This window comes from Dipodomys spectabilis, unplaced genomic scaffold, assembly GCF_019054845.1.
Source record: "Dipodomys spectabilis isolate Male_0828 unplaced genomic scaffold, ASM1905484v1 ptg000069l, whole genome shotgun sequence".
Taxonomy (NCBI): domain Eukaryota; kingdom Metazoa; phylum Chordata; class Mammalia; order Rodentia; family Heteromyidae; genus Dipodomys; species Dipodomys spectabilis.
Window position 1 is genome coordinate 23,720,362 of NW_024870746.1, and position 18,550 is coordinate 23,738,911.

Genomic DNA, 18,550 nt, shown 5'->3' on the forward strand with positions numbered 1-18,550 from the left:
ATCAGACCCAATTATGGCCAGATCACTCAAAGAGTTTTAATAAAATGAAACGCGCCCTTTTGATAGTCTAGTAAATGCAATCGCATGGAGGGATACTGGTTATAGCCTTTGATTTTTCAACTGTCCCCAAAGAGCAGGCGTGAATGCCACATCCTACCTAGCAACTGTTGCTAGGTGGAACATGCTTCCTCAGACATTTGTGTCTACAATCCAGAGGATTACAGAAAGAAGTGCAATAGGATGAAAGAGGAAAAACTATACAAATGCTCAAGGACTTCAACTTCCCTAGCCAAACAGAAAACTCCAAGGAAAGAGTTATACTTCTCACTTGTTTTATTTCTACCCCAAACTTTCAACATAATGGTTTCCTCAGTAGTGACTGCTTGTAAGATTAGCCAGCGCTCCCTGACAACTACTACTTAATCCCAAGGAGCAATATCCCACAAATTCTTTGTTTCTATGCAGGACAACCGAAACGCACTGAAGCTCATAGAGCAGTAGAAACAGAGAAGGAGGAGGAAGGGAAGACAAAGCCATGCCTTCTAGATGAAATGTTATATGCCAAGCCCAAGAGAGCAGGGGATAAAGCTGATTGGCATCATTTGATTACTGAATGGAGACACATCATTTTATCTTCTGCCAGCTCCTTCCAGTTCTTTGCAACTAAAACTCAGAGACCAACAATACCCTTCTAATAGAAAAGAGGTATAATGAATACCGCCCAGCATAGCTTGGTTCCCAAGCAAGAAAGGAAGAGGCTTTTCATTTCAGATCTTGCTTTTCTCAAGATGCATATATTGTTACCTTGTAAGTACTTTTTTTCCCTGGCTGAGTGCTTGCCTAGCATGCACTAAATCTCAGCACCATAATAAATGAGTGAATGAGTAAATTTCTGATTATAAAGGTACTATGTTTACTGTAATAAGGAAACTAGAAAATCACAAACAGAAAACAAAAGTAAAGCCTTCATTCCCAGCACTAAAAAAAATATTTTAGACTTTTTTTCCTATTCACTCCCATTGCCTCTTTTTACTAAGTTGAGATTCTTTACAAACATTGGTTAGAAACTTATTTATGTAAATGTACACATGCAAATGTGAACAGTTCCCAATGTATGATTCCTCTTAACAATAGAATACATTATACTGATGTAGCTCTTATTCTTGCTGCCAACATTTTGTGACTAAAAGGTATTAAATTACTTTATACATAATCGATGCACACATCATTTATTATTTCCCATTATAAGTAGCATTGCTGGGTCAAAGAGTATGACTTTGAGAAAAACTGTGCCAATTAAAAATACTGCAGACGCATTTAAGAATACTTATTTTGTTTTTTTTTTGTTTTTGGTCTTGACAATTTGATGTTACACCTTACTGTAATTTGCAATCCTTTGATTCCAATGAACCTGATTATTTGGGGGAAAAAAAATCTATCCAATTTTGCTATTTCCTGTTATGTTTTGCCATTTTTCTATTAAGGAGTTTTCTGCCCAATTTTTCTATTAAAGTATTCTATTTTCTATTAAAGTATATATGTGATTTTCATGCATTTTTATGCCTGGTAGTAGGAAAAGGGATGGAAAAAAGCCTAAATCAGCAATCATGAGAGTCTCCTAGTCCCAGCTTGTCTGCCACCTGCTTCTTGAGTCTTTCTTTTTCCACAAAATGAAAAGTCTCAGACAAACATTCTTGAGGTCTTTTCCAACCTCTACCACTATATGATTCTATATGATCTTTACTTGCTCTGTATATCCACATCAGAGCTAAATTCTACTCCTGGCTGGCTTCATACCATAGAGAAGAAGACAATGAGCAAGTTGCCAACAACTCAGATATTCTGCAAAACAGAGGGCTTCAGGGACACCTTATCATTCTGTTTTGTTTTTGTTTTTATTAGTTTTCTTTTTTGGTGCCACTACTGTGGCTTGAACTCAGGGCCTTGAGTTCTCACTTGCTTTTTTTGCTCAAGGCTGGCACTCTACCACTTGAGCCACACTTTTACTTCTGACTGACTTTTTGCTAGATAACTAGAGATAAGAATCTCATAAACCTTTCTGCTCAGGTAGGCTTTGAACTGCAATCTGCAGTTCATAAAACCGGCATAAAACTGGTTTATGATACCACCTTCAGTGTCTCTCATCCAATGTGACCTCAACTCCTGAGGGGGAGGGGAAAGCCCAAAAGGGAATGCCTTCCTCTCATACCTCAACTTCTTCCATCATGAGGAAAGCCTAACTGTGGCAGCAGCAGAGACTCAAGGAGGTGGAGTGGGGAGAAATGACTCACCACCAACCTCAGAGTCAGCAACAAGGTCAGGAAGTGACCACAGTATCACTTCCCACTGCCCTGCCCTCCAGCATCTTTGACCTCCCTCCTTATGTTTAAATGGCAAGGATTATAGAAGATAGCTCCTGATCCTCTGTCCTGTTTCTTACATATGACTTACATAAGGTAGTTGCAGTACAAAGGTGGGGTGGAGGTGGGAAAGCCTAACCAATAAAATAGTAATTATGCAGGCAGATGTTTCCTTTCTTGTTCTGATTAGTTGGGAGGACCACTGAACTATTATCCCTGTTTATTTGAACAGGCAGCTGAAGGGATCTCACCACTCCCTCCGGCTCAGATGGGCAGTGCTGGGAATACACAAGCAGCTAACTTAGTCAAAATGGACAATGAAGACCCCAGTAAGCAGGGACAATTCTGACAATTCTAAGGCAGGAAATGGCCACTCATTCTCCATTTCAGAAACCTTAAGAGTGTGCCTTTGAGGGAAAGCATGACCCCCAGGAAGAGCTTCCATGCAGGCCCCGGTGAAGGGGTGGATGGGGCTGGGAAGCTGCAAAAAGGGGGCTCCACCCAAAGACAAGGGGTACATTTATTCCTCTGAAGGACAAAACCTGATGAGGCCCAGTACATGACAATGAAGACTGTAAAGCCTTTCCTTTCCCTATAAAGAAGCCAGGGATTTCAAGGCAGGAAAGAAAAATGAATTTACAGTGCAGTCTTTGTGCACTAGTATACAGCCTGCCTCTCTTTCTTTTAAAAATTCTTGGAAGAAAATGAGTCATCTAAACATTGCAGGAAACCAAACAGAAGTCCGGGGTGGGGAAGGGGGGGGGGGGGGTTGAGGAGATTACTTTGTGCAAAGTTTTTCTCTTAAATGTTTGCGTAGTAATCTTTGCATGGAAAAGAAAGAAAGAAGCCTAAATTTAGAATGGAGATGTGGCACACTTACCAATGCTGGTTCTTTGGAATAGGAAGTGTGATGGTATGCTTTAGGCCTGATTCTTTTTATTTTGAAACTTAACCACAACCTTTTGTCCAGACATGGGGGCCCCCACATTGCTTGCTGCTAAACAAGGCCAAGGCCAGGCTGGTCAGAAAACAATGAGATTGCAACAACTCCTGCCAGCTGTGTACCCACAAAATGGGTAGGGACTCTTCTTTTTCCAACAGATAACAGCATTGAATAACAGAACCAAAATGACAATAGAGAAGCCTCATTTCCCCCACAGGAAAATGTTCTAAACCCTCCTCATTTACAGAAAGGATAGAGTAGCTAAGTGGTCTGGGCAGCTTCAGTGAAAGTTGGTCCTTCATCCTTGGACCTCGTTAAGTCAACAGATCTTCTGAATTTCAATAACTTTGTCTGTTAGTTCCCCCCCCCACCCCCCCAGAAGAATACCAATTAATGAAAGGGTTTTAAAAACCGATCTTCAAGGGAGTCAAAATGATGGACAGTGATCAAGATGCACTATACAAATACACGGTCGTGTTAAACTGCATTTTTGTGTACAACTATTTGAAGATAATAAAAAAATGTCTACAAAAGGGGGAGTACTTCTTGTACAACTCCTTAGTTATTCAGATGGACACAGTGTCTTTTATAAGAAGGGGCTAGGGAGGGGTTCTTTTTAAAAATTTTATTAGTTACCAACATTACAAAACTTCATTATTTGATAGTCACAAAATTACCCCATTTGTATGAAAGAAAATAAAGAAGAGGAAGGCAGGTCTCTGCCATGTGGTGAGAGCTAATTTCAGCCCATCCCAAGGCTGAGGCTGTCAGCAGGTAGAAACAGTAGGATCATTTAGTTCTGTGCTGAGGAGACTGTGTCAGCAGTTTTCCAAAAGAGAATCCAATTTTCAAGGGCACAGATCTCTTCCACCCATGCTGGCATTCCCTCCTCACCCCAAAGACACTCAGAGGCCAATTGTTAAAAAAAAAAAAAAAATCAGTTAAATATTGAATTGACATTTCTCGATTTTAGAGGAAGGGGTATGAACCTCCTACTAGGCCTGCTGTAGCAGGAGACCCAGAGTGAAGTTTCAGGGCGCTTGCTCACAGCTTCAAAGAGACAAAGCTTTCTGAATTACGCTGACACTTTGCCTGAAATGCTTCAGATGGGTATAACTGGGCTTAAAGGAGGGGCTGCTTGGGAACAGTACCAATGCTAGGTGATGGCACTAAATCTGGCCTCCCTGCCATTCAACTGGTGATGCAGGGTGGTAAGGATGGTGATCCAGCAGATCGCGGTACAGGAAGGACTTCTAGATTTTCCCTCAACCACATTCCTTGCATACTGGGGGGGGGGGGGGGGGGGGGGGGAGGAGAGGGAGTTGTCACTCTTCTCATTTGCTATTTACTCACTGGCTAGGATACTAGTGATAGCTCCTGAAAGGTTGACCTCCAGTTAGAACCTCATGCCAAAGTTATACAACATACAAATATAGGTTTGGGGATGCAGCTCAGTGGTAGAACACTTGCCTAACATCCATGAACCCTGAGTTCCAGCACCAGCATCACAAAAACAACAAAGGTTCAGGAGCATGACTGGAATCCTGCTTCTGCACTTGAACTACAGGAAATCAGGTAAATACTTTAACCACTGTGCTCAGCTTCCACATTTGAAAAATAGGATTGTAACAGCAAATCTATTAGAAATTCTAAAACAGGACAATCCATGTACAGTGACTGAAACAGAATCTGTCACCCAGCATGTTCAATGAGTGTTATGTAAACTCAGATAAATGTTAGAAGTCACCTCTCTCAAAATTCACTTGAGTGTTTTCCTTGTGTTTTATACTCTCAATACTATGGTTTATCATGATATATAGGCCCTAGAAGCTTCTCCCCAGATAAGGACTGCAGCTAAATACAACTTAAAAAGCTTCTACTGAGCCACAAGGAACAGAGCTCTTTGTTTTTCCTATGCTTACTGCTGGATAGTCTATTTTCCTCCCTCTCTTGTTTTCATAGAATTAAAATAACAATGGCTTCTTAAAAAATATGTAGTTTGGGGTACGATAGTTTTTTTGTTTTGTTTTGTTTTTTTGTTGGTTGTGGGGCTTGAACTCTGGGCCTGGGCACTGTCCCTCAGCTCTTAAGCTCAAGGCAAGTGCTCTGCCACTTAAGCCACGGTGCCACTTCTGCTTTTCTAGTGGTTTATTGGAAATATGAGTCTCACCAACTTTCCGGGCTGGCTTCGAACTGTGATTCTCAGATCTTAGCCTCCTGAGTAGCAAGGATTATAGGTGTGAGCCACCAGTGCCTGGCAAAACTTTTTTTTTTTTCTTAATTGAAGTTTGAACTCGGGGCCTTGAGCTTTTACTCAGCTTTTTTTCCTGCTCGAGGCTGGCACTCTACCACTTGGGCCACGCTACCAGTTCCAGTTAATCTTGATTATCAACTTAACTGGATGGAGAGTCACCTAGGTGATTAATAAAGCATACCTCTGGGTGGGTCTGTGAGGGTATTTCCAGGTAAGATTAGATCAAGATAGTAGTGATCTAATCAATGGTTTAATCCATTGATCGATTCAAAACTGGAAAGGTGGTGGAACCATTCCAAGACAGGGCCTAGTTGGAGAAAATGGGTAGCTAGGGGTGTGTCTTTGAAGCTTCATGTTGTTGTTCTTTGTTTCACGGCTGCCATGAGGCCAGCAGCTTTCCTCTGCCATGCCCTTCTACCATGATATTCTTCCTAAAAAATGGAGCAAGCCAACCACACACTGAAACTCTTGAAACCATGATTCAAAGTAAGTTTTTCCTCCCTTAAGTTGTTTTTTTTTTCAGGTATTTTTTATAATGACAAAACATCTAACCCCAGCAAGTTGAAATGCTTAGGCAGGAGTTCCTCAATTTTGAGGTTAACATGGGCTATAAAGTAAGACCCTTTTTCAAAGATAACAGGGAAAAAAAAAAGTACTTTTCCTTGCTGGGTATGCAAGCCCATAATACTAGCTACTAGAGAAGTAGAGATGTGGAAGATCAAGGTTCAAGGTCAGTCCAGACATGAAAGTTCTAGAGGCTACATCTCAACCACTGGCTAGGTGTGGTGGTGCATATCAGTCATCACTAAAGACATAGAGAAGCATAAGTGGGAGGACTGAGCTTAGTCTGGCCTGAGCAAAAAACAAGAACCTACCTCAAAAATAACCAGTGCAAAAAAAAGGGAGCTGGAGGCATAGTCCAAGTATTAACTGTACTTGTACAAGCATGAGGTTCTGAATTCAATCTCTACTACCATAAAAAAAATAAATTGTTTCCTGAGGAAAGCAATCAAACAAACAACAATAGCAACAACAACAAAGACAAAAATGGAAACAAGGGCTGGGAAGGTGGCTCAGTGGTAGAGCGCTTGCCTCACATGCATGAGGCCCTGGGTTCAATTCCTCAGCACCACATAAATAAACAAAGCCAAAAGTAGTGCTGTGGCTCAAGTGGTAGAGTGCCAGCCTTGTGCTGAAGAGCTCAGGGACAGCACCCAGGCCCAGACTTCAAGCCCTACGACCAGCCAAAAAAAAAAGAAAGGAAACAAAGGACAGCCTGGCATGCTGGTGTATGCCTGGTCCCAAACACGCAGGAGCTAGCTGAAGGCAAGGAAATCTAATGTTCAAGGCCAACTTGTGCTACATAGCAAATTCCAGACTAGCTTGGGCTACATACAATGATATCTTGTCTCAAAAAACACCATAACCATCATCATTGACAACAACCACCAAAAAAAAAAAAAAAAGACAAAAAAACAAGAAACAAAAAAACCCAAATTATATAGCTGATAGGAAAACATGGAAATTAAGTATGAAGGTGGAAGCTCCCTTTCTCCTAGGTCAAGGAATCTACCAACAGCACTCATTACCAAATTCTGGTTTAATGAAATCCAGGACCTTTCTCCTTTGAGATACGTGCTTATGAAAGCCATTTCTTTCCGGCTTTTCCAGAAGCTCTGAAACATGTGAGTAGTCACACATGATAACCCACAGTAATGCTAGTGGCCCTGGGGGAAAATCCATTCCTTGGCAAAGCACAAACTCTGCGAATTCAGCTTCTCCCCTCTGCGGAGACTCTCCCTCCCCCGTTCCAGTTCACCAAAGCCTGTTGTCAGTGAAACACATAATGTGGACAAGACTAACTCCCACTGGACTGGGAGAGGAAAGGAGGATGGGGGTGGGTGAGAAACTAAAAGGCCTCCGATGGCACTACCTTAAGATTTCTAAACCGTTGTTCCTTTCTCTTAGAATGAGCTATCCTAACACTAAGAAAAAAAATGAGTGCAGAACAACATCCCTTAAAATGAAAGAGAACATCATGTCTGAGCCTTCATTTCTTAAACCACCACCGTCATCTTTTCTTGGCAAATGTCCATGTTACTCTTCATGATAATGACCTGCATGAAGAGAGGGAGCATTACTACAAGCCCCAATCTCTCATTCCAAAAGCATTTCTTGAGGTCACTGTGAAGGTGAGTGACTGTGCCATCCCCCAGCAGGCCGCTAAAGGCATAGAAATGGTATCCAGGTGACTCTGGGCACCTTTGAGTAGATTGGAGCACAAGGAACAAAAGATACAAAAAAAAAAAAAAAAAGGGTATATCTGTCAGCAGCCATAAAATGTACTCCCAAAGAAACAGCAACGAGTAAGGTAGAAATGAATCAGAAGGAAGGGAGAAAGTGTTAATGGAAGGTGTTTTGCAGGGTATGCCTTGTGAAAGTATGAAATCCAGGAGCAGGGGAGAAGGAAGCATGCCTGTGTGGCTCCCTGACAGCTGGGCCAGGAGGTGGCTGGGAGAATAGGAGTTAATAGAGCTCATCTGAAAGTTGGCAGTGCCAACACTGAGAGGAGGAGGGCTGCCTGGTAGGAAGTAAAACAGTCAGCAGCACCCCTACAGGAAATGCCTGGGGCACTGGGAAAAATTGCTGATTAAATGAGAAAGAGGAACACAGTAGCAAAGGCAATTCATCAGGGATCTGTGTAGTGTAAGGATTCTTGGAGTTGCCTTTGAATCTTGACTGTGAAGAGCAGAAGAGCCTCTAGAGGGTTTAATTATGAAGATGGCATTTTTCTTGACACCTCAGGTGCCAGAGCTGGACATAAGAGGAAACAGAGAAGAGTCCTTCACTAGCAGTGAAGAAGAATGCATTTCCTTGGAGCTGGGATGGGGATTTTGAGCCTACAGCAGCTTTCTCCATGTGGTGGTTTACAGTTTCTTGTCTCTGTCCACACTAATCATATATGCAGTGATTTCCATCCCATGCTTCCACTGCAAAATCACGGAATTGTGAGGAGGAGAATGGCCAGAGTTTGGGAATGGAAATTCTGATTTCCAGCTCTGATTTCTCACCGAAACTCTTCAATTTATTGGTTTCCAGTTCAGGTTTCTTTTCTTTTCTTTCTTCCTTCTCTTCCTCCCTCTTTTCCTTTTCTGTGTCAGTACTGGGGCTTGAACTCAGGGATTTGGCTGTTGTCTTTTAGGTTTTTTTGCTCAGAGCTGGCTCTCTACAACTTGAACCACAGCTCCACTTGTGGCTTTTTGCTGGTTAACTGGAGAAAGTCTATGGACTTCCTGCTTGAGTTGGCTTTGAATATCGAATCTCAGACAGCCTTCTGAGTAGCTAGGATTATAGGCATGAGTCACCAATGCCTACCAAAGTTTATACTTTCTAAATGTTCCATGTATACTCAAGTATATGTATCCATCTGCAATAGTTAGACAGACTCCATCTGGGTCATTAGGCCTCATTCATGTTTTTCAAATCATTATTTTTACTAATTTTTTTCATCTACTTGTTCAATCATTCACTAAGACAAGTATATTAGCTCTTTCGGTAGAGTTGGTGGTCTATGTTCCCCTTTTAAATTCTGCCTTTTTTTCTTCTTTTTGGCGAGTCTTATGCACTACCACTGAGCTATGTCCCTAGCCCTTCATTTTTATTTATCTATGTTAAGACTATGTTATTAAGTATTTATTTCTTCCTGCCAATTTGACTTTCTATTAGGAAATACCCCTGTTTATATTTAGTAATACTTTTTGCATTAAAATCTACTTGGTCTGAGTTTATCCCAACTATCTTTTCCTATCATTTAAAATTTATCTGTAGCCTTACATTTAAAAAGTATCTCTTCTCTTATTTCTATTTTATTTCCTTGAGTTAGGATATCACTATGTAGCCGAGGCTAACCTTGAACTCTTTCTTACTCTCTCATTCCTTTCTCCTTCTTTCTCTTTTTTTCTTTCGTTCTCTTATTTTTATTACTTTATTTCCTTGAATTAGGATATGGATAGGTAGCCAAGGCTGACCTTGAACTCTTTCTTACTCTCTCTCTCTCTCATTCCTTCCCCCCCTCTTTCTTTCTTCCCCTTCTTTTCTTCTTTCTCTCTCCCACTCTCTCTCTCTTTCTTTGTTTCAATGCAGGGTTTTGAACTCAGGGCCTCATGCTTGCTTGCCTTGTTTCCTTGGCTGCTGGTACTCTACCACTTGAGCCATAACTCTAGCCCTGTGTTTTGCTGGTTATTTTGGAGTAGACTTGGGGACTTTTCAGACCAGGCAGGCTTCTGCTATCACCTAGCTCTCAGACTCCTGAGCAGCTAGGATTACAGATGTGAGCCACCAGCAATCCAGTGATCCTGAACTTTTGATTCTCCTGCCTCAGTTTCCTGAGTGCTTGGATGGCAGGTATGTACCATCATATCACACAAGTTTTTATTTATTCTCTCCTGAGTAACACATACTTTTAGCTTTGCTTTCTAAAACTCTTTTCACCTACAGTAGTAAAATTTATACTTATTGTAAATACTGATATAGGTTTCAGTATTACTTCCTAATTGTCCTGTCTGTTGATGTGCCTCTTTGCTCTCTTTTTCCTCTTCTATTTAAAATAAATCAGAAACAAACAAAAATGAATTCAGAAAGATTTACTCCCTTTGGTATTTTGGTTTCTGTGTGTTTTGATGAATGGAGTTGTCACCACCACCATTAAGACAAAAGACAGTTCCATCACTCAGAAGAACCCCTGTTCCTCTGCCCCTCATGGGCAAATCCTTCTCTCCCCCTTTGTCAGAATCTGTCTTACCCTCTCTCTCTAGCTACTGTTTTCTAGTTGAGTGTTTCCTTCTCTTAAATAAGTATTGATACCATTCTATTAGTGGTTACCATAATTACAACATACATTCTTGATTTGCCAAAGCTACTCTATCAGTTTTTGAACAATTATTTTTTCCCACAGGGTCTATTGCCTTATATTTAACATAGGCTCTATTGTTCCCTGCCCACTGATTTTGTATCTACTTAAAACCTTATGAGAGGATATTATTGTTGCCATTCAACAGTGAATGTTAATTCACACACCACATATAAATACTATTTGTTTGCTCTTTATTCTTTCCTCCATATCCAAGCTTCTATCTGGGGTAATTTTCTCTGTCTAAAGTATACTATATAGGGCTGAGCACAGTGGTTCATGCTTGCAGCCCCCACTACCTGTGAGGCAGTGATGGGGAAGATAGTGGTTCAAGGCCAGCTTGAGTAAAACGTTTGTAAGATACTGTCCTAATATACAAGCTAGGCATGTGTTTAATGTCTGCAATCCTATCTACTTGGAAGGCACAGGTAGGAGGATTTCGGTTTGAGGTAAAAACACAAGACCCTATCTAAAGTATATGTAAAACTAAAAGGACTGGGGGGGGGAGATGGGGGTGGGGGAAGGAATGGCTCAGTGGTAGAGCATTTAGAAGGCCTGAGTTTAAAATACTAAGCAGGGGCTGGGAAGGTGGCTCAGTGGTAGAGCGTTTGCCTTGCATGCATGAGGCCCTGGGTTCGATTCCTCAGCACCACATAAGCAGAAAAAGCCGGAAGTGGCACTGTGGCTCACGTGTTAGAGCACTAGCCTTGAGCTGAAGAGCTGAGGGATAGTGCCCAGGCCCACTACCGGATCCAAAAAAAAAAAAACCTAAAATACTATGCAGTATTTCTTTCAGTGTGAGTTTTCGATAATAAATGTTCTCAGATTTTCCTTATGTGAAAACATCTATAGTTGACTCTGTGTATGTGTGTGCCTGATGAATACTAGGGAAGCACCTAACACTGAGCTAACCCTTCCAACTCCTGCCCTTCATTGTTGAAGAAGGATATTTCTTTCAACACATTGTCTATTGTTTTTGTTGAGAGGTCAGGTGTTAACTTTGTGGTGGCTCCTTTGAAGGTAGCATTTTACTATAATATGCCTACATGTATTTTTTCCATATTTACCCTATTTGAAGTTGACAATGCTACTGTAATGTTTTTGCTAGTTTGGGATAACTCACAGCATTATCTCTTCAAATATTGCTTCTATCTCATTCTCTTTGTTGTCTTCTCCTGGGACTTGAAATATATGCATTTAGGCCTCTCCATCACCTCCCATAAGGCTCTGAGGGTTTGTGTCTATATTTTCTGTTCTTTTATCTCTCCAACTTCAAAATGTATTGTTTTCTGATCTGTCTTCCAGTTCATTAATTCTTCATTCAGCTTTAATATGCTGTTTAATCCACACGTTAAGCTTTTATTTTAGCTTTGTATTTATCAGTACCAGTATTTTGTTCAATTCTTCCATTTTTATTTTTGAAAGATAGCTTATATACTATGCAACCCATATTATGAAGTATATAATTCAGTAATCTCTAGTATATTCATAAATTGTACAACTATCACCACTAGTCTCTGAATATTTTCATCATTCCAAAAATAGCCCCACAATTGTTAGTAATCATTCTTCTATCTTCCTTTTCCCAGCTCCTGACAACTACTTTCTGTCTCTGTGGATTAGTATATTCTAAACATTTTCTACATATAACACCAGGCTTTTTGTGTCTGGCTTCTTTCCCTCAGTGTAAGATATTAAGGGTTTATCCATGATACGATATATATCATATACACCAGCACCAGTACTTCCTCTCCTTTTTTTTTTTTTTTTTTTTCGTCTGTTGTGGGGCTTGAACTCTGGGCCTGGGCGCTGTCCCTCAGCTCTTCAGCTCAAGGCTAGCACTCTACAACTTGAGCCACAGCGCCACTTCCGGTTTTCTGGTGGTTTATTAGAGATGAGTTTCACGGACTTTCTGCCGGGGCTGGCTTTGAACCTCGATCCTCAGATCTCAGCCTCCTGAGTAGCTAGGATTACAGACGTGAGCCACCAGCACCCTGCACTTCCTCTCCTTTTTAAAAAGGTTTTTTTTTTTAAGGTAGGGTCTTACTATGTGGCCCATTTCATTCTCCTGCCTCTGCCACTTCAGTGCTGGGATTACAGAGATGTACCACGTTTTGTTTTTTGTGTTGATGCTGGGGATTGAACTAAGAGTTTCTCATGTACTGAGCATGTGTTCCACCAGTGAACTACACCTCCCACCCAGCCCTGCTTTCTGATTTTTAAGAGCTGAGTAATATGATTGATGTATGCCCCATTTGTTTAAATTTGGTCCATTAATCATTTTATGAATATTTTCATTCTTTGTACTTCTTGATTACTGCTATTACGAATGTTTGTATTCATGTTTTTGTGAGTATATGTTTTCATTTCTTTTTAGTATATACCCCAGGGGTGGAATTGCTGGGTCATTAATTCTATGCTTCTGTTTTTAAGGAAGTATCAAACTTTTCCACAGGATTTGTACCATATTCTAGTCTCACCAACAACAAACTAAGATTTTTTTTTTTTTTTTTTTGTCGGTTGTGGGGCCTGAACTCTGGGCCTGGGCACTCTCCCTCAGCAATTCAGCTCAAGGCTAGTGCTCACCACTTGAGCCATAGCACCACTTCCAGCTTTTTCTGCTTATGTGGTGCTGAGGAATAAAACCCAGGGCCTCATGTATGCAAGGCAAACACTCTACCACTGAGCCACCTTCCCAGCCCACAAACTAAGATTCTAAGACCTTTGGATCAACATTTGTTTTTCCTGTTGGTTTTATTAGACAAGATCCTTCCATGTACTATAGGTTGGTCTCAGACTGATGAGCTCCTCTGGCCTCTATCTACCTAGTATAGGCACAGACCTATGAAGTGAAGTAAATTTGAGAACTATGTTTGCTGACACAGTTACTTGGATCACCCATCAGCCTTGTTTTTCTAGCTTTGATCATAGATAATTTTTTAAATTGAATGTCAAACATTGTACATGAAAATGGATAAGATAGAGCATCCTCCTCTAGGAAGGATTGATTTAAATTTGCTTCTAGCCACTATCTATCCCAGCTCTCCTTAATCTTATGAGAGAGTAAGACAATTTGAAGCTAGATATTCCAGTCCCTTTTGGATTACCTTCTCGATTATTTCTGGATTACCTTACTTCTTTTGTATCCCACTAATGTCCAAAACATGGGGGAAACTTTATTTAGGCTTCCCCTTCTATAACCTTGAATTTCATCCTTGTCCTGCTAGTCTTTCAAGTTTATTAAAAACATTGGGTAGTTTTTTGCTCCTCAGTTATCTGCTAGAATGGTAGATGCTTTCTGAGTGGAAAGCAGTTCCATTGAAGCATTCAAGTTAGTCTGAATTACCTAAGTTGCCATTTCTAAAAGCACAACCCCATGTTAAAACCTGAAGACTCATATTGTTTGTAGTCTTCACAAGGTCTAGTGAAATTCTTGAGACCCACTAAGCACTGAAATGTGCTTTGCATGAAAGAACGAATGGCTACTTGTGACAGCATACACTTGCCACACTTTGGCTTTCAAGTTGTTCATTTTCCCGGCCGTGGTAACCACAACATTCTGGTAAAACAAAAGAGAACGAAGCTTGAAGATTTAAATACAGTTCCTCATTTCCACAGAGGTTTTTTTTTTTTTCAGAAACTACAATCTATCCAAGAGATAGAGTAAATCAAATAAAGTGCATCTCTGAGATTAGGTAAGTGATAGACAATGCAGAGACAACCTTAGAGAAACTCTGATGGCCCAAAGGCCATCAAATGGAGGAACTTGACTAGAAGCTCTAGAAAAGAGCAGATAGAAAAGTCCTATATGGGGAAGGGATAGCGAGAGAACAGCAAAGGAGGGGGTAACAATGCTTGACAAGAAATGCATTCATTACCTTACTCATGTAACTGTAATCATTCTGTACAGCATCTTTACAATAAGATAAAATTAAAAAAAAAGAAAAGTCGTATAAGAAGCCACTTGTGGCATCCAGCCTCTGGATGGATGTCAGCTTTGCCAGATAGCTCAGATTCTGTAACAGCACATGGGCTTTCCCTAAGCAACACTAACATAAAAGCAGAAAAAAAGTAATTGGTGATTTTTAATTCTCTAGTACACGACTATATGCGTTGGCTTTTGCTTCATGATATGTCCAACATATGCCTCCACCTTTTCATCCCTCCTGTCAAAGCTATCATCTGCTAGGTCTTTATTGCCTGCCCCTGAGTCAGAGAGGCCTAGTCTTTCTGAAAGACCAGACTATTGTGTTCTCTTAATAAGATAACATTTGGAAAGCCTTTGAGATCGTAGGGGACTGGTTATCAGGAGATTAGAGGGTTGAGCTTTCAGCCTCATCTCTCAACCTCTATAGAAAGGGGGGAAGGCTTGATGGTGAGTTGGCCACCAATAGCCAGTGATTTATCATGCCTTTGTGATGAGTCCTCCATTAAGAACTCAACAGGAGGTTGAAAGGTGGGTGAAACTAATTGGTGTTGCTGAGAGAGGGCACCTGGAGACAGCAGGGAAACCCTGTACCTTGCCTATTCATCCCTTCCTATTGGCTGTCTCTGACCTGGATCCTTCTATAATAAACTGGTGATTTGGTAAGCAAACTGTCTTCCTGAGTTCTATATAGGCTGGTGTAGCAGTCAATGGCTGAACTCATGGGGAAGAGTACTATAGAAACCTCTGATTGATAGCCAGTCCATCAGAATCTCAGATGACAACCTGGACTTTTAATGGACAGCTAAAGTAGGAGTAGTCTTGTGTGATGGAACCCTTAACCTGGAAGAATAGTGTTAATTATAGGCAGACAATGTCAGAATTAGGTTCAATTCTAGGACATTAGGTGGTGTCAGTGAAGAGAGAATTAACTTGATATGGGAAACTCCTTTACATATCTGGTATCAGAAGTGAAGTTTGGAGAGAATATGTGGGTACTGAGAAGAAAAAGTGTTTTTCCTATTCAATAGGCAGAACTAATCTATTTAGGGATAAATTTAGGGATAAATACTAAGAGATATGACTAAAGAAAGGCAAGTAATTTAATTAAGATTATGAGAGATACCAGGGTAGATATAGAGGCTGTGATAGCAAGGAGTGTACCAGGGACTTTTGAGGTGCTGATAAAAAGCTCTGTGTTGGCCCATGTAGTTAATTGTTCCAATATTTGATTTATAACTGATTTTTACTGTACACATTATACACTTTTGTTATCTATTAAATTTCCAATCTTGAAAACTAAAGAGGAGTTCCATGATTGATTAGTGATGTCTACCATGGATACAGTAATAGGATTTCAACTAGTGTACATTAGTTCATTGGTTCTCCTGAACCACTAAGTTAGATATGAGATTCTCTTTTACTACTTGCATTGTTTTCTATAGCAATTATTATAAGTGCTATTCTCATGTGAATTTCTTCTCAGGAGCACAAGCTTCTTAAAGATTAGGACTAGATATTGTACTTAGTAATTAATAAAAATAGTGGGTATAGCTTATTACTTAGTGTCTAATACTATGGGTTAATCACTTATAGATATAGCTTCATTTTTAGCTCTGGGATAAATCTTAGGGCTTGTACTATTGTATCCTTTGCACTGATGCTGATGCTTAGGGAAGGGAAGCAATTTGTCCATGGGAATGTCTGCTAAGTGTTGTCATATGAATTTAAACTTATAAACTCCTATTCCATGCTAGTTTGTAATAATTAATATTCCCCTCACCTTGTAAAAAGCCTTGTTTATAGTAAGCATCCAATAATTACTGGGCAAAAACAGAGGGCGAACAAATATAAACTTTCAGAGCAAGAAAGAGAAGGGCAGTACAAAGGATATTCTTGGTGTATCCATTTTTAAGTCCTCAAGTGTATACTATTGAAGAAGGTTTCAATTCCATTTGTTGAAAAGAGAAGCATACATATGGAGATACAAAAATAAGCTGCTAGAAGATTTTGGCTACAAGAAGGGAAACCACTATTTAATTAGCTTTTAAATCAAGTTGCTGTATTTGGCTAGCTGGCTGGTAGTTCAAAGGACAAATGGCAAAAGTGTGTCTCATGAAGCTCCCTGGCCAGTGTGGATGGAACTGAGCCAAGGGGTAACCCAGCTAGAAAGCATGACGGCCTGCCCACTGATCTAGGCATCCTGTAGCAGCCTTCAACAGCCCATCTGTTCTTTGCTTTGGTCCTGAGCCCCAAGGATGAATGGGATGAGGATAGTGGGTGAATGACAAGAGTGGGCACTGTCTTGGAGGCACTGCCTCTCATGTTTTACCCTATAGAGTTCAGGCAGAAATCTCCTTGGAGAGCCCAAGGAAGGGGGTGGAAAGAAGAAGACAATGGGAGCTTTCAGAGTCCCCCTAGTAACTTTAGAAGTAACAGAAAGAAGGTTCAACCAACCAGGGAAAGTCAACCACTTCTTGATCCATTCCAAAAATATGGATCTTGGTCAAAGAACTGCTTGCCTTAGTGATAGTAAAATGAAAGCAAACAGACCTTTCTGCATTCCAGCCTTTCCATGCCAAGCTGTTCTCTTGACTTAGAGATGAAGAGCGTGGCCTTGGATGGCCTTTCTCCTGATTATCCCACCCCCAACTCCTATATACAATTGAGCTGTGTCTCTGCATGTGTGGAGCTGCAGGTCATGGCCATATTTAACGAGAACATTCATTCTCCATAGCACTATAGGGTTCTTCAAAACACCCTTTGTACCACTGTGCCTTTCTCCCCACCCCACCCCCTTGACACTAATTTAATCAAGATGTCCTGTTAGCCTGGAGATAGGGTAGCCTGTCAGTTGCGCATTCCTCCTGGCATTAGGGTTGCAGCCAACTATGTAGGGTTGAAATCAGCAAGTTGAGAAGTTGGGGTCAGTGTCTCCAAGCCAGAGCATGTCAACCTTTTGTATAAACCCTAGGCAAAAAGAATGCACTAAGCTTGTGGTATGTTCTTACTATTTTTAATTAAACCTAAATATTCTGGAGAGCTTGGGAAATATTTTCTTAGTACACTGACACTCAGAAATAAATGAAAAGATAAAAGATAGATAGCATGTTCTTCCTATCTATCTTTTTTGCTTGTTTTAGAGTTTGAACTCAGTATTATCAGCTTACTTGCTTGGCTGACACAGTCTATCAATGATCCATGCCTCCAGTCCTGCGTTTTTCTGGTTATCTGGAGGTGGAGTTTCATGGACTTTTCTTTCTGGGTTAGCACTGAACCATGATCTTCACTTACTACTGAGTAAGCTAGGACTAAAGGCATGCGCAATGAACACCTGGCTTGTTTTCTTTGCTCCCCTCTTCTCCTCTGCCCTCCCTCCTTCCCTCTAATTCATCATTACTGCTTGTAGAATGCAGAACAAGGAAAGTCAGCTTGTCACACTATGTATGCTTCTTCTTCTGGTCTCCATTCTACTATTTACTTACAATTCTGCAAAATATGAAAACTTCAATTGTCTTACCCAAGAATTGAATATTAATTCAGCATTGAATTCCTTAAATGTTTCTCTAGAATACAGTCAACACTCCAGAGAGAATGTCAAGATTGTGATAGAGAATTAAGCCAATAACAAAACCCATCTGAAGCTCAAGGTCCCTCCCAGGCTACCTGATTCTTGGCCTTATATTCCTTTGCTACCACATAGTGTCTTCTAAAAAGGGCTTCACTGCTCTTTACCACTTTTCCTCAGTGGACTTGTGGACACTAGTTGAAACCTCTATGAGTCTTTGGGGGCAGAATGAGTCAAAGGTATTCAAGGAAGGCTTGACACAGGCTTGGGAGAATACACACAATCTATATGAAGAGCTGATCTGAATGTGTGTTGAAATTTCTTTCTCAGCCACACATCTAACTGACATGACCTTCAGCTGGGGACAAACTCCATTCACATAGCAGTGGGAGAAACATATTCAAAGGGTTTTCTAGAAACCTAGCAGAACTTCAGAATGTAACAGAACATATACTCTCCATAGTTTTCACAGAAAAGAGCTTAACAACTCCTCTTCATTTCTTTCCTGCCTGACTCAGGTAGATCATCAAGCTTAGGTTAGGAACAATCCCAAGTTCTTCAACTAGTTCTACAAACTCAAACTTCCAGTTA

General features: G+C 40.6%; 1 protein-coding gene across 4 annotated transcripts in view; it reads right to left on the minus strand.

Moving 5' to 3' along the window:
* The window catches only part of Srgap2 (SLIT-ROBO Rho GTPase activating protein 2), a 244,921-nt gene that overhangs the window by 74,642 nt on the left and 151,729 nt on the right, over positions 1-18,550 (minus strand). The window lies entirely within an intron of this gene.